The sequence below is a fragment of the Biomphalaria glabrata genome, chromosome 10 (genome assembly GCF_947242115.1).
Source record: "Biomphalaria glabrata chromosome 10, xgBioGlab47.1, whole genome shotgun sequence".
Lineage (NCBI taxonomy): Eukaryota > Metazoa > Mollusca > Gastropoda > Planorbidae > Biomphalaria > Biomphalaria glabrata.
The window spans coordinates 8583586-8601388 of record NC_074720.1 but is presented as its reverse complement, the minus strand read 5'-3'; the positions used below and the strand labels follow the sequence as shown (position 1 = coordinate 8601388).

Genomic DNA, 17803 nt, shown 5'->3' with positions numbered 1-17803 from the left:
AGATAACTTTTTTATTTCTGTAAGTCGGACTACAGTTATCCTACGGAACTTTCGCCTTGACAGAGAGCAAGGCTCAGAAAAAAAAAAGAGAGGGCGGGGGGGGGGGAGCAGAACAAGTAATCTTTCTCTTTATACATTTTATATTTGACTACATTTATGTGTGTATTTTTTTTTCACACGTCAATATCTGGTGTCATTAAAATAGTTACATGTTTTTCTGTAGCTTTGTTTTGATTTTGCCCCTTCCTATTGCCCTTCGTTTCCTAACCATGGCCACGGCTTCACATATATTTCGTGGAGTCAACAGGTCTTTCAATTCCTGCATCAGGTAACTGTTTATTTCTATCAGTCGCATATTTCTGGGAAAATGTTATTGACGAAACTGTTGCTCTTGAGCTTCGAAAGGGGGATGTAAGCTTTGTTTGTGAACATTGGGATAACTATGTCGACGCCCTGTCCGTTGTTCTTACTCACGGAAGCACAGTCATACACTCTGCTCGACAATACGCTGTCTACATGAATACTTCCGGCGTTTAATGTGGCGAGGCTGAAATTGTGGCGATGTTTCAAATACTTCCCGCTACTATCACTCTTCACTTCCGAGAACGTCCGCATGACCCTCCTCGAGTTTACAATCCGGGTCAACGTCCCTCCATATCCCTGCTATTTAGTGGTGGCATTCACCGCAACGTACTGGAGTGTAAAACTATCGCAGCTGCTACCTCACAAACTGTCCATATTCCCCGGATATTCCTGACTCCATCAGATTCAAATTTGTCTTTTAAGTTTACGCGCAGACAGTTCCCTGTTAGATTTGCCTTTGCCATGACAATGAATAAAGCACAAGGCCAAACGCTCAAAAAGATATGCCTGTATCTTTCAAAACCAGTTTTCAGTCATGGACTATTGTATGTTGCTCTCTCCAGAGTTCCTTCTTCTCATTCACTCACAGTCGTTTGCACAAACCCAGCCCCTTTAGACAACTTTGTCTTTCAGGAAGGGTTCACCCATCACTAAATAGCGGCGTATGGTACGCCGTGGGTCCACTAGTTGAACATAACAGTCACATTTATTTTTTTCATAACAGATATATGATTTTATGCGTAAAAATGAAATTATATGCACATTGTGTATATACTGATGGACGTATACATGCACATTTATAATTGTCTTTAAAAGGAGTATATATTTGAAGGGCCCATATAACGTCAGCTATGGACGCCCCTTACTGCCATTAATTGTTGTTAAGTTAAAACAAAGCTATTTTTAGCCGGAGCGAAAAGTAAACATCACGCTCTGAGTCTTCTGGAATCAATGAAGACCAGACTGGCAAACACACACACACACACACACACACGCTGAAACAAACACTATTTAAAGAAATTTGGAAACTTAAGAAACACACATATACACAGACTCCCACACACGCTTAAGGGATGCAATCTGATCACGCAATCCTGACTGTGGCAGCAACCCATCCGCTTTCTTTCCTCGGACCAGATGAAGAGGTCAAGCGGTCAGTCAAATCCTGACAAATCGTGACGGCAATAAATTGGGGCGTAGCTTCAGCTTTGTCATTCCTGATCATTTATTTATGGGAGTAGCTCTCAGGTTGACCTACTATGTTCTCCTAGTCCTCGTCTATGGTGAACGACTTCTCTCCCTTTGAAATTGATTCCGCTATATAAGTTTCCCTTTCAGATCGTGCGATCTATATAGGGCTGATGATGTAAAACTGATTCTTTGTGGCCAGCACAACGACCATCCGCCTTTACTTTCCCTAAATTAAGTCAGGTACTCATTAGAGTTGGGTGGACTCAGGGGCGCACTAAAACATCCCGAAATTCAAAATCCCAGTCTTCATCGAGATTCGAAACCAGGACCCCAGGATCGGATGGCAAGCGCTTAACCACTCTACCACCGCGCCCCGAGGATGGAATAAATTCTTCGTACAAACCAATGGATCTAACTATTTTTACAATGTCTCTGTGGGGCTTGCAAGTTGTTCATCGGCCATCATAGGCGGAACCTGTAAACTGGAAACGGGAACCTCTCTAACAATTTTCCTAGAAATTAGTCTGTTTAGATGTATGTTTGAGAAAGAATTACTAGCTAATCAGTCACAAAACTTTGCCAATTTAACAATTTAAAGTGTAGGAAAACGTTTAAAATCCTAATAAATAAATCTTATTTCTATCTTATTTTATCTTATCTTATCAATTTTATTTGTCAATCTAGATGTACATATTAATTTTAGAATTAAGAATTATGTTGTTGTTTTTTCTGACTGATTCAGGCACTTAACGATAACGGCACTTGGAAGGAAGGAGCACTTGTATGAATTAGTCCCAGCATATGGGATAGGAAATGTGGTTCAATCTTTGTGTCTTTCTAATTATTATGATGATTTAAAATAAATGATAAATTATAAGATAAATGTCTAAAAATTCACATTGTATTGGTTTGGGGGAGGGGGGGAGGAGGTAGAATAAAGGAACAGTAGAACTTGTTTTAGCATTTTTCTCATCAATAGAACAATTCGCAAGCCATTTTGTGTGCTCAATGATAAGGGATTGATCTAGTCAGAAATCAAAACCACCCTTAGCAATATTTCAGACAACAAAAACAGAGACTACATATAAAACGAAGGCTGTATCAATGCTCCAACCTTCCCTAAAACTCGGAGTTAAAAAATCTTCACTCTGAAATAATCTGAATTTTCTAGAATAAAAATAACTTTACAGGGTGCCAATGTCTTATTTGGAGTACTACAATATGTGGATGTTACCTGCAAAGGGCGAGATCTGGCATTCTACAAAATGCCCGAAACGCCCAGGCAAAGTGAGAAATGATTTCTCCATTTTCTACTTTGACAAGGCATTGTATAGATTTCATGGCATTGCATAAAATGACTACAACTGCTTTAGGCAAAGTGTCAAGTGATGGCTTAACTCTTTCACTCCTAACTGACGATACCAGCGTTGATTCCACCAGAATGTGGTAAATAATTACGTAGAGAAAGAATTACAGTATTTTATTAATTCTACAAATTTCTCGAAATATTAATTCTATTCGCCAGTAATCTAAATAATTAAGTCTTGTTCTTTAAAGTCTGAAGTATGTTTAATTAGGACTGCCTAAGTGTTCATGCTGTAGAATTCCTATGCAAAGAAGAAAATGGAGAATCATTTCGTACTTTGCCTAAAAAAGTCCGGCATCCTATAGAATGCCTACGCTTGCATTTCGTTCTTTGCCGGTAACATTTACAATATTTATTTCGTTTGTATTAGTCATAACTAATCATCATTATCATCATTATCATCATTATCATCATCATCACCATAATCAAATCCAATAAAGTGAATGATGGAGAGGTTCAAATCCTCTCTATAATAAGAACTGTGCAAAAATTGAATTTTGACGTTTCTATAAAAGTCAAGATCAATCTCTTTTTTTTAGACCTGCCAATATGCATTAGCAAAGATTGGGGCAACAGTTATAACAAACGAACTCTAATAAAAAATATACAAATATATCACCACATTGTGATGTAAATGTCCTATTAATACTCTACACTTTTACGGATTAATTATTTCACTTAAAATTCTGCGACAGTAAACTTTATATATTTTACAATCTGGCATATCTTATCTTATCTTACATATTACAGACGTTACTTCAAAAATGAAGATAATTACGTCCTACGCATTTTATGTGTCAATCTAGTCATGCATGTTCATGATTTAAACTCTGCCAAGTATTTAGCTTTCCTTAATGATTCAAACAACCCATTCCAATGTGCACTTGTATGAATATGTTCTAGCGTATGAAATAAGAAATGTGCCTCTATCTTTGTGAACTTATAGCCTACTTCCGGAAAATCAAATGAAAAAAAAAATCAGACCTCGTTGAAAACTAATGCTATTCACTTGATTTCATCCCGCCATTGCTTCGAAATGTTTGAAGCTTCAAGTATACTCCTGGTATGAATATATGCACATTATAACTAGATCCAATTGAAGTGAATTTAATGCTTTTCGCAAAGAAACAAAATAGATCCTTTAAAACTTACAGAAATTTCTAAGCACCACAGACATATCCGTTTGACATTTGCAGAGAAAAATAGAATAGAGATTCCGCTATTTTATTCCCTGAAACTTGATTCTAGAATATTCGTTGATATTTCGCTTCTTCTTTCTGAATTTCAATCTTTTTTTTTTTTATTTATTTTGAGGAGGCTTTAATAAACAAAATAAAATCAGACGGAGACAAATTTCTTCTAAGACTTTCGCTTCCAAATTTAGACGTGAATTTGATTCCAGAAATAGCTCCGCTACAAACCCGCCCACTATCTCTTAAGTTCTAGTGTCTTCAAGGTGGGTTGAGGTGTCGGTATCGCCCACTACCGCTAGACTGCACTCCCCCTCCCGTTACTTTATTCTCCCCCCCCCCCCGTCGACCTCCACTTCCTTCTCTCCGTCCGTCTGCGCGCCCGCCCGACCGTCCGACTTCCCCGCCCGCCCTACCCCCCTCCGTTATCCAACGTGTCGTAAATTCTCCCTACGGTGGAGACACAGTGAGGAGGCTGGCAGATTTAATTGTGATCATTCAGACGTGTTGGCTTGTTTTGGCTGGGGCTCGGTCCTCGGATACTTTCCGGACCGTAAAGACAAAAAATTAAAAAAAAGCAGCCAATATCTCTCTTTTTTTTAACTAAACAAGAAAGAACAAAATAAAAACGAACAACAACAAAACAGTGTAACTCCACATTTACAACCATATATCTCAATACTGTAAGAAATACTCCCCTTTTTCGTTGTAAAAAAATAATTTTCAACATTTATTTAACTATTTGGTTGATTATTTTATTGATTCATTTGTTTTCTTCGAAAAATAGATAATTGTGCAAAGTTCTAACTTGAACCGAGAACTTGATCGAAAATATAACCCGTTTTGGTATATCCGCAATAATTATTAATTAACATATTCAAAATGATTGCAACTATCTCTGGTTCCAAAGCTATAGCTTATGTTGCCTATACGTGTATGCGAATGTAACATCGTCTTTAATAATGAAACCTGAAGACGTCATAAGAATTTCGTTTATTTAATTAATTTTCAATGCAAATAAATCAAGGTGAGTCTTCGATTCCAAAGTTTAAGGATGAATGCAGTCTAGTATTTCACATGGAAACACAAGCCCATGTTGCGACCTGGATCTAATGCAGACAAAGTTGTCCACCTATATTTAATTTTCATCTTCTGTGCCTATCTTCGGCAACGGCCCCCTTCTTTGGATCTCAAAGTCCCGCTACATTCGTGAAAGCTCACCAGCTGTCTCATTCAGAGGCCATCTTCATTCAGCTGATTTGCTCTATGCCAGTGAGGAGACAAATGTCACCCGATTTAACCTTTATAGTGCATCCAGTACATCAGTTCATTTCCTGAGAGACTTTTCAAAGTATGTAGCACCTATTACTAGTAATAGTAACCTAATACTCAGCTCAGTAGAGATTTTTTCTCTAGTCAAAGTCTCACGATAGTCAAATACTTGTGCGTCTTCATTAACGTATTAAGAAATGATCTTTAAAAAACAACAACTTATGAAGCCCCAAAAAAGTCATGTTGCTAGTTACCCCTTTCAGGCCTTGCGATCTATATGGCAGATGGCTGCCTGGTCGTGCGGTTTGCGCGCTGGACTGTCGTTCGGATTTATCGACGGTCGAGGGTTCAAACCCTGCCCGCTCCCATCCCCCGTCGTCCTGCGGGAGGTTTGGACTAGGAAGTAAACTATCTTCAACTCTGAAGGAACATCCGAATTATGTAAAACAAACATTTTACAAAACATTTTATTTGGTCAACGGTTAACGAGCAGGGTGTCTGTCGTGTGGCCATTTTTACATTTCCCAACTAAAGTCAGTTGTTAACTCATGTAAAATAGTTCCCCATTCAGAACTTTTAGTCTATAGGGCGGACGATGTAAAGGGCATCTGTTTCTTTGGCCTACGGTTTACGAGGGTGTCATGTGGCCAGCACAACGACCAACCGCCTTTACTTTTCCCCATCTAAAGTCTGGTACCCATTAGAGCTGCGTGGACTCAGAGGCACACAAAGATCTCGAAATTAAAAATCCCAGTCTTCAGCAGGATTTCGAACCTGGAACCCCCGGAAGACAAGCGCTTTACCGCTCAGCCACAGCGCCCTATGGATACGCCACTGAACGCCATTTGTAAATTCCATTTAAAAAAAAATTCCCTTCCCTATTAGCCCTATCGCATTAGGCTTAATTAATGTAATTGATTTAATTCACACCCTTGACCTTCCGAACCTCGATTACATTTCTTACAGTTAGCAATGTTTGAGTCTCCCTTTAAAGACTACCTGTTTATAGAAGCACCGCTTGGTGGCGCTGTGTGTTCAAATTAAACATGTCAAATTATTTTCGACCACAGTAATTAATGCTTTCGACTGACGTGCCCGCCTCTTGTCTAGCTCCTCTCTCGTCCCATCGTATACCTGGTTTATCCCCCCAGGTAGATCATTCTAAAAGTGCTTCTGATTTCAAGTTTTGCTTTTTTTTTTCCTTATGTAGTCTTCGTTAGCAGTTCTAGCCATTCTATAATTAAGATTGGGAATTCCCGTTGAATTTTTTTTTTTTTATAAGGACGTAACTGGCATATTGTATGAAGTCAGATGGGGAATAAAAGAAGTTTTAATGTTGTTTTGTTGTTTTGTTGAATGTTTTGGCAATCTATTGGTTGAGACTGAGTGTTAGAGTTTCCTTTCTTACACGCTCAGTCATGATTCTCAAGCAAGGTACGTGGATTAAGTCGAACGTCCTATAACTAGGAGAGAGGCTGAGAGAGACAAAGAGAAAGAGACATGAAAAACAGAGAGACACAGAGAATGATACAGGGACAGAGAGAATGATAAAGAGAGAAAGACAGAAACAGAAAAACAGAGAGAGAGAGCTTGAGAAAGAGAATGATAAAGAGAGAGAGAACGAAAAACAAAAAACAAAGAGAGAGAGAGAGAGAGAGAGACAGAGAGATAGAGAGAACGATAAAGAGAGAGAGAGACAGAAAAAAAGAAGGAGGGAGAGACAAAGTGAATGATAAAGAGAGAGAGACAGAAAAAAAGAAGGAGGGAGAGACAAAGTGAATGATAAAGAGAGACAGGGAGAGACAAACAGTTAAAGAGAGGAAAGATTAAAAAAAAAAAGAAATGGAAAAACGAATCTGAGTAAAATTATAATAAATTGAGGTGTAGGAGAAAGAATTAAAGAGTTAAATAAGAGAAACATATGAAAGAATAAACAGGAGGAGTGATAGACCGAGATAAAAGAAAGGAAATAAGTAGGTGGCCGCTGGGTCAGCGTAACTTGTTTGTTTTGTTTAGCATGATTCGAATGTTCATTCAGAATCGAAGATATTACATCCTAGCCCAAACTTTTCGCAGAACGAGCAGGATTCGAACCTGAGACCATCGAAACGACAGTCGACCAGGCCGCCATCCAGGCACGTGAAATAACGCACTTTTCCTTTGTATAATAATCGGAAGACTATTGTAAGTTTTAAATCGATACATTGGGTACATTGGATATATGAAATGACAACATATAGAATCTTATAGTGTCATACGAAACTTTTTTTTTTTACATATAAGTGTCATTTTACAATATCTGTGGCATTTTAAGTCTCGAGAGACGATCTTTTCCCTTTGCAACTTCTTGTGTGACTAAAGAGGCCAATCCTTGATACACAGCTGCGATCGCAGGTTGGGCATATGTGATCACCAGGCGCCGTTGCATTATCACCCTCTTTCTGCTTCTGTAGTGTATGGCATCTGCAATCCGAGACCCTTCCTTTATGCTCTCTCTCCATGTGGATCTATCCAGTGCCACTTTTTCCCAGTTGCCAGTGTCGATTTTGAAGAGCTTCATGTCGTGTTTGCATACATCCGTTTACCGTAAAAGTGGGCCACCAGCGGCTCTCCTGTCTTCTATTAGATCACCATACAGGATGCCTTGTGGAAGTCGACCTACTGGCATTCTACGAACTTGGCCAAGCCAGTTTAGGCGTCTGCTGCTGATAACAGAGCGGATGTTCTGACATTATGCTCTTCTTGCCACCTTATTTTAAATATCCGTCTTAGGCATCGGAGGTGGAAGACATTCAGCTTTTTTTCCTGCCATGAGTAAGTTGACCAAGTTTTACTTCAATACTCTACTGGATAAAGACATTAACAACAGGAATGCCAAAGCAATGTCACGGTTGCAGAAAAGAGTGGGACAACATATTGCTGACTAACAATACTAAAGCCCTAGTCTACCGGACCTGTGTGTTGAGCACCTTGCTATACGGAAGTGAAACTTGGTCAACTTACTAATTTTACAATATACTTACAAGAGTATCCCCAAACGACTTACACAAATAATAAATTCGCCTACCTACGCACCTATATATTCCACGTCAAATTCTATCATATTCATTAGAAACCAAACAATGTTTTTCTTGTCTATGGGTTCAGTCAGAAGATAAACTCCCGAGAAATAATTAGCTTTTTTATCTTTTTCTTTTTGGTATCTTTAAAAAAAACTTATCGATGATAATTTCATTAGCTCTGAGATTAATGTCTAGTCATCATCAATCTTCAGCATTGAGATCTAGAGTTTAAAAAAAATTGTTTTTTTTATAGGAGAGAAGACTTTCAGCTATCTCGTCTCAAATACTCCTATTTATTTGCTCTATCTTCTAATTGTTTCCATATTTATCCCAGGGGAAAAAAAAAACTCATTAAAAGAGCAGCGGCTATAATTAATCAAGTGACGTGGTCGTGTCCTCTAAGTAGCCCGGAGGAGTGACAGGCTGACGTCAAAAGTGATTGCATCTCTGACGACTGATAGCAACAACAATAACAACAACAACACATCATTGTTACTAAAACTTTTTTTTATTTTTAAAGTTTTGGTAGCGGAGATGCTTTAGTTCTTCATTAATTCCTTCAAATACGTTTAAGTATTCATAGAATTAAAATGTCTATATTTAGTATATATTTCGTTGAGGCTAAGATAGAGAAAGGTTGCTGATGTATAATTGCTTATAAGATCATATGGTACAAGGTGATTTGCGGCAATTGCAGCTGCCTAATTAACATATTCTATAGGCCGTATCTTTTGCAGTTGTGTCGTCATTTGGGCTAACTATATTTCGTCTTCTTCTTTCGAAAAAATATTAGCGTTGACGGAGGTAGGGTTGTGGTTGTAGTTAGTAGTTTATAGTTTCTGAAATCCATGCTAAAATAATGAAACCTGCCTTTTTTAGCTGCCCGAAGGAACTACTTCGGGGGCTGATTTAGAGTTTGTGTTCCTACACAATCTCTCTTTGTAACCTTGTTGTAGTGTAAGAATACTTACAGCATTACGAATATATATGTTGCACATCTTTTTGTGTCCTTTGATGCCACGCACTGAGACTTTGATTAAGATGGAGGCATTAGTAAAAGTTGGATAACCACTGCTTTAATGATCTTCGATCTTGGCGGTACTGGTAATAACTACAAGCCCATTATGACATTAATAATAATGTAGTTAATCAAGCTCTGTTATGTAATGGCAGTCTAGAGACGCAATAAACAGTTTACACTATTCTCTTTCACAAAATAACACTTGTTTACTAATCAAGGTGTATTACTGAACAAGTAGGTCACTATGACCTTGATTAAAGACGCAATCTTGTCAGACGTCCTATGAAAGAAGAATCTAAATAAAGAAAGATGGGAGACCACTCACATTTCTTACGTTCTTCAGTTGTCTACACTTAACATTGAAGTAGAAAAATTCTTTTGAAAACAACCAAAAAAAAAAAAAAACGAAATGAGTTTAGAAAACAAAAGGCCTAGGATAAAATACATCAATAAAAAGACAAAGATAATTCAAACAACAATGACAACAACAACTTCAGAGATTAAATGTAATGTGGGTTCTGGAGAATGTCTTGCTCATAAATATTTATATCAATCAACCCTCTCTCCCCACAGCACCCGCCCCTGCGTCAATATAAAAAAAAATTATAATTATAATCTCAAGTTTCCTAAAAAAAAAAAAATCCAGAAAGAAAATATATTTTATTTTTCGAAAGCTAATATCAACTTTCTCTGTCTGTCTGGTACAATTTTTGTACACACTATTTCTCCTTAACCTATTATCGCATCAAGTTGAAATGTTACTCAATTATTTATTGTACCTAACAAAACATGAATAAATAAAAAAAAAGAAAAACACAAATTAGTTAATTGATCATTGGTAATTAATTATTTTGTTTAATATCGAAATAGGGAAATAAATCCAACACTAATATGAGATGTGGTTATTCCCCTTACTACATTTTGTACACGTTTTTTTCCCCCTTATCCCGATACTCTTAGAGAGAAGAACTCTATGGGGAATGCCTGATCTGAAAACCACTGAGCAGTTCATCTCAGACTCTGAACCCTCCAACATAAGAATAAGAACGAAGAAGAAGAAATTGCCAAATTTATTGAGATCATATGAGAAATTCAACATCCCAGTCGTCACCGAGATTCGAACTCGATACCCCACGGTTAGGAGCCAAGCATTTTATCTCTCAGCCACCACGCCCCCAGAAAAGAACTACAGTAATCAATAATTCAATTAACAGCAAAGTCGGTTGACTACTATTAAGATTTACACTAGGAAATAATTTTTTAAAAAGGCTACACTACACGGCTGGCAATTTTACAATTCAAGTAGGCCTCAGAGTCTAGCTTCCCCTTTGAACTTTGTGACCCCGAGGTCACATGATGCCATTGATGTAATACATACGACCGAACTAATTTACGTCGACTTCATAAATCTCTCCGCCAAGGTCAACGGCACAGGTAAGGTCAAAATATCAATTTACGTTTTTTTTTTCTTTTAACAAGCTTAAGACAGACTGTCATTATGCTACGAAGCAAAACAAAAAAAAAAACAACGCTAAAAACGATGACGTCATTGATAAAGTTCACATAAGTACATATCGTCTATGTTGACTTAAACGAATGTGGGAAGCTGTTGGCTTCCGCTGTGGGCAGCGAAGGGTCCGTGTCTTGAAGTAATTTTTTTTTCTCTGACCTTGCAATCTATGGGGGGGGGGGGGCAGCTGATGTAAAAGCTCATTTGTCTCCATGGCCGGCGGTTAACGAGAGTGTCATGTGGACATCACAGTCAACCCCCATCTTTACCTCCCAACGTGAGTCTCTTCCTCCCCTCCCCCCTCCCTATTTGAGTTGGGGCGAAAACACAAAACAGCGGGTGCTTTATTAATAATATATAATCAGTATCGGATTTTAAGAAACGGAGGCCCTGGACAGGATTTTTGCGGAGGCCCCTTCCCTCTTCAAGCGTCACTATCAGTGTACTTAACAAATAAATAAATCTAACAGTATGTCATATTTTTGACAAAAGAAATAGAGTACTTGTAAATTTAATATCATTTTGTTTTGTCTGACACATTATATATATATTTTTTTTTTCCTTTTATGATGAATGGGCCTTTTTAATAGCGAGGGAACCCTTCGCGGCTACACAGTTTGGCTCTGTCCTAAACCCGGCCATGGACTTAATGATATGTGGGTGACATATGTGTGTTATAATTTAGTCAAAATTTACATCTAAAACAGGACCTGCCCTTAGGGGAAGAGATTTTGGTTACCCCCAAATGAAATAGAAAAATAAATAAATAAATACAAACGCCAAAGAACTAAATATTATGCCATTGATTAAATACCTCCTTTACTCAAGCTATAACATTAAATAACAAATTTCGTTATTTCTTCCCTTAAACAAAAATGGTCATTTGCTAGGTCCCCACCAATCGGAGGCCTTATGCGGTTGCCCAACGCCGGCCCTGTCTATTAATATTTAGATTTGCTGGCGGCATATTCCCTTCGTAAAACCTCGCCGTCTCATGGCCTCTTTTTTATTTATTAAAAGGAAACCTCAGAATTGGCGCTATTCAATTTTAGCTTTGTCATCATGGGAATCCTTAGGTCTTAGACCTCTTTTTTTCCCCCTCTTTTTGGGCTTTATATGCCTCTTTTTTTGGGCCCTCCTGCCTCTTTTGTTGGCTCTTTTTTTTTTTATTATTATAAGTTCTCACATTTCACAAATATTAAAGTATAAAGAATTAAAATTTAACTTTGAAATATGATTAATAAATACTTAATTAGTAATTAAAATAGTGAATCTACATAAATAGTAGTTAGAAAGTTCAAGATTAATGAAAACAAACTTGATGTGTCTTGTGGAGATTAGTCTCCGGACTTAGTTGTTTGTTGATAAACTTTGAGTCCATGTGATGAATATCTAATGTAATTAATAATTGAAGTATTCATTTCTAGGTAATATTTCTCTTTTTTTTTTTAGATAAGAAAAACAATATTTTTTTTTTACTTTGAGAAATATAATTAATACCTTAGAAATATTCCTAGTTGAAAAAGCAAGGTTATATTTAAAGACCAATAACTTTAGTAACTAACATAAGATAGATACATTTAAAATCATCTAATAACAATTTTTTCCCTGTGACATCCCGAGGTAAGGGACTGTACACCTTTACCATCAAGGTTTACATGAGTCTGATAGAGTTATTATGATTGTAATATGTGAACAGTTTTGCGATATGTACATTCACTTCTTTCTAGTTTTACGGTTACATATTTTTAACTTTGTCATGACACTCAACATTAAAAGTTCAGATATGTGTTGAGTTCTTTCCTTGAGTTTCATTTTTAAATGCTATCTTTGTATTGCTCAAAAAGCAAAGCGAAAGTTGCTCAAATGTTAACATCCATTTCTGGAGGGTTTGATGATGTTACTTTAATTTCGTTACGGTAAAAAAAAAGCGTGACCATGGTGCGGATCATCTTTCTTCCCCCAATATGTATATGGTCAGCTAGATTGTCACAGGCAGCCTTGAAGACATAACTCGTAAATCCACCGTTTGCAATCTGGTGAATATGAATGTTATTTTATGATCCTTTATTTTAAAAAGGAAACCTCAGATTTTGCGCTAATCAATTTTAGCTTTGTCATCATAGGAATCCTTGGGCCTTTTTTGGGCCCTCCTGCCTCTTTGTGGGCTTTTATTATTATTATTATTATTATATGAGTTACTTAAGTGTGAATTTATCATACTTCGGAGTTTCTTTAAAGCCCAAAAGACAAATTAATTGAAAGGAAGAGATAAAGAGATTATAATCTCATGGTAGACTTACATAAAATTTTTAGTACGTAAATTTGGTATTTGTTTTTTTTGTTTTTTTTTGTTTGTTTTATTTTTGGCAATGACACTTAGTGTCTGTGAAGTAGGTACAAAGTTTGGCTCGGTATAAATAGATTTTCTTAATATATAAATCTAAAGCACAATGTAAGAAGTAACTAATGTAGGTATCATATGTATGTATGTATGTATGTATGTATGTATGTATGTATGTATGCATGTATGTATGTATGTATGTATGCATGTATGTATGTATGTATGTATGTATGTATGTATGTATGTATGTATGTATGTATGTATGTATTTTTCTTAGAGAAATCAAAGCCGTTCGATCAATCTTCATAAAATTTGGAATAATTGTTCCCTATGTCACTGTGGAGACCATACTGACCATAGTGTATGCTAAATGTCCGGAGGACCTTATAATTAAAAAGAAAGAGGCCAACTCCATAAACGCAACAGACTTGACAAGATTTATGCCAAACTAGCCATCTTGCGATAGATTTAAACAATCGCTCCTTTCATAAATAGCATTGGTCGCACAGTGAAACCAATCCAATTAGCATATAAGGACACTGTCGCAGTTATCTATGTAACTGTATAGTAGAATTAGTTCTCTAATTGATAGTGCGGCGTTGATCACTATATTGATGACGTCATTACATTATTAATATTTTCTGTGTAGACTAGAGGACTGAGTTTTTGTTGCTTGTCACAACTTCTAGTGACGTAAATTTAGTGTGTGTGTGATTTGCGTCATTTATCGTCTAGTACAGTCTCTCCATTGTTTTGTACGTTGGTACAGATAGACGTGTTTTGAGAGCTCTGGAATTTCTCCTTGGTTTTTTGTTATTGGATAGCCTTAGCATTTGCCTTGGACATTTTCTTGTTGGATTATCTTGACCCCTGTTTAGGGTGAGTTTTATTTTTCATTGTATAGTTTTTCTATTTGAATTCGTTCGTATTTGTAAGTCTATAATTAGACTAGATATAGATGATTAGAAGAATCCTTTCTTTTATCTTCTATAGGGTTTTAGCGTCAAGACTAAGTTTTAGTCGTAGTCTCAGTTGAAGACTCTATTTCAAGTATTAGTGTCAAGTCTATATGTTAGACTCTGTGTCAAGTCTCAGTGTCAAGACTTGTTTATTCAGTCTCAGTTCTATATTGAGAGTACAACTTTAGGTTTACAGTCTACAGGACTGAGGTCTTTCTCTCAGTTGGTCGTCTGGTGTGCACGTGGATTTGTACATGAGTCTGAGGTTCAAGATTCCAGACTGCGGGTTGCAGTGGTCAGACCTGATGGTGTAGTGTCAACTATGAACTTCTACTTTTTGGAATTGTCGTCAGTGGACAGTACCTGATCTAGAGGCTAGATCTACATATATTACCAGTTGTTGTTTTTGAGATTGAAGGACTAGGTGATCCATTGAACTACTTATTATAGTTAAGGTAATATACTATGTGTTTCATAATTATATGAATGTTCTGTATCTAAGAAGACTAACTGGATCATTGTAGATTACATATTATTACATATTGATATTTCATACTATTATTATCAGTCATCATGAATCAGTCATTTGTAAATATATCACAAGAATAAATTTTATTGTTATTTACATCATACACTTAGTTTATTAGTTTATCTACAACTATATGTGTATGATGTGCTTGTCAGGCTGAACTTGAGCCAAAATATTATAAGTTCAGAAAATAATAACAATAATACAAATTGAAATAATATTTAATATTAATAAATATTTGCATTGGAAATATATAATAATAATTTGATAAATACAAGAATACAAGAACCTGACAGACACAAACAAACAAAAATAAAACAGCCTGAAATTGTATGTTTATCATAAATAACTAATCCGTTTAATAACTTTTATGTCTACTTGTGCAAGTAAACATCTAGAGTCTAGACCAAGCATAAAGAGTGACGTGTGAATTGTTTAAACATAATAACATCAATGCCTCAATGAATACGCCCAATCTCAGATCAAGCTGAAACTTCGCCCAATTATTCTTTGATATAGACAAGACATGAATCAATTTTTTAAAAAGTAACCAATTAGACAATTAATTACTGGTAATTCATTATTTTTCTTAATAGCAACAAGGGAAACTAATACTTCAGTGTTCACAGATATGGCTAAACGTGTTGGGTTTAGTCCACTTACATAATTGTTAACGTTATTTCTCCATTACACATTCTCCGATCAAGTTGATACTTTAAACAATTACTTATTGTACCAAACGAAACACGAATCAATAAACCAAAAATTCTCAATTAGTCAATTAATTATTGGTAATAAATTATTTTGTTTGATATCGAATAAGGGAAATAACTTGTGCATTATTGGTAGATATAGTTTTAAGAACGGAGTTCTTCCCCCTTCAGATAAGCTTTGTTTTTTTTTAAGGATTTTTTAATATTTCGCTTGCCTTTATTTAGACTTAATCATGATTATAAGCTTATGATTCACATTTATTTTTACTAAACGTCTTTACCTTACACTATCTTAAATTTCTTAAATAATCCTTAAAATAACTTTTGTGTCCTTTATAATGAAACAATTACAGTTTTAGTAAGCCAGTGTTTTAAAGATTGTTATAGCCTGGGGTTGTTAATCCGAATAATCTCCACTTGTCTATAAAATATTCCTAGAAAGCATGCGTCTCAAATAACTTTTGACAACAAACTCCTGCACTTGACCTGCTCTTGGGGCTTAGATAGTAAGCTCGCCGAAACTACTTTAACGGTCAAGTGATGGGGTGAAGGCGGATACCTGGCGCCTCTAAATCCTGGACCTTCAGACAGATGGAGCTTGTCCGTCTAGTTAAAACAGTTTATCTAGAAGAGAGTACTCTGGTTTTAAACCCTCCTTTCATGCGGTGGTTGAAACTTAAGATGCCAAACACAAAAAGTAAAAATCAGGAGTGAAACCCCTTAGGCGTTGTGACTATTAACACTGGTATTCCCACCGACAGATTCCTCAACTGAGATGATGCCTAATTCATTGCACATGATTCTTTTGGTCAACACAAGGATGGTCGAGTGAGTGGAACGATGTCGAATGGACAACTCATATTCCCATTATCTTAGGCCCAGGAAGTGTGTATAAAGCCTTTATAAAGGGTATGGTTCTTGTTCTATATGCAAGGACAAATTTATACACGTGCTCCTTCTTCCCTAGCGTCATTGGAGCATGGAGGGGTTGCTTGCGTCAGCCAGGAAAATCAAAGACTAAGCTGAGTTGTATTCTCTAATTCGGTGTTTCCCAGACTGTTCCGCGGAGCCCTGGTGTTCCACGAGGTTAGTGGGGGTATTGGATGTATAGAATGAAATTGCTGCAGTATGAATCAATCTCTCTAAACAGATTAAATTGTTGTAGTTTTTTGTTTCTGATATAGGAGCAAATGCAAATGTTTGTTTTTGTTCATCTTTTAAGTTATAATAAAAATTGCTGGAAAACTGTTTCTTTAGCTCATAGAGATCTACCAATATTATTTACTGTGTTTAGATTTAACAAGTAAGAATCAGTAACACTTCGAAACTAAGATATTGACTTGTTTGCAAGTCTAATTATCTCCCATAATGCTAAAAATGGTCCCAGTCCTGAGTTTTGGAATAACACACTTGAGTTATTCTGCTGAGTGATTGGGTAAAAACGAGTCACATGGGATGTGAAATGTTGGTCAAACTTTCCTCAACACGTAATCTTCAACGACGAACTTAGCAATACATTGATAAGGAGGGATGGGTGTTGTGGGGAGGGGAGGGGGGACTGGTCAAAATATGTGGCAGGGTTTTATTACATTTGTTTGTTTGCATTTGCTTTGCTTGAATATTTAGAGGGCTTCTCTATACTTTCGAAATTGAAACAATGTTAATTTATTTTTATATTTTTAGAAAGCTTACATCATATGACTCTGTCTGGTAAACATTTTGAACACGTTATTTCTCCCACACCCACTCCTGGATCAAGCTGAAACTTTATACAATTGTTTTATGTACCTAACAATACATAAAACAATTAAAAAAATAAATTAGTCAACTAATTACTGACTATGATTTTTTTTGGAATACCAACAAGTAATCAGAAATATCCCTAAATATGTGAGGTTAGCCCCCTTAGATAATTGTACACATTATTTCTCACACACATTCTAAGATCAACTTTCAATATTATTTATTGCACCTAATAAAACATCAATAAAAAAATTAACAAAGCAGTCAATTAATTATTGGTAATTTAATATCTAGCCGGATATCGAAAAAGGGAAATAAATTCATCATTATTGCTATAATAGTAAATGTAGAGTTCTAACCCTTAATTAGCTTTTTTTTTTTAAAAAAAAAAAATTGCGTCTGTTTGTTTTACATGTTTTGGACGTTCTGTCAAAGTTGAAGATTATTTACATCTTAGCTCAAAGCTCCCGCAGGATGGAGTGGGATGGTGGCAGGCAGGGTTTGAACAATCTATTTTGTTATTCTGTATAACAGTGGTTC

General features: G+C 36.2%; 1 protein-coding gene and 1 long non-coding RNA gene across 2 annotated transcripts in view; one reads left to right on the top strand and one right to left on the bottom strand.

Moving 5' to 3' along the window:
- The window catches only part of LOC106054331 (uncharacterized), a 133467-nt gene extending 129079 nt beyond the window's left edge, over positions 1-4388 (bottom strand). Inside the window, exon 1 of the mRNA XM_056044610.1 lies at positions 4073-4388. The gene's annotated coding sequence lies outside the window, so the exon portion shown is untranslated. The remainder of the gene's footprint in view (positions 1-4072) is intronic.
- A 9477-nt stretch (positions 4389-13865) lies between these two features.
- Positions 13866-14910, top strand: LOC129928779 (uncharacterized). Its single transcript, XR_008780238.1, has 2 exons — positions 13866-14198; positions 14313-14910. It is a non-coding gene; the product is annotated as an uncharacterized LOC129928779 (long non-coding RNA).
- The last annotated feature ends 2893 nt before the right edge of the window (positions 14911-17803 follow it).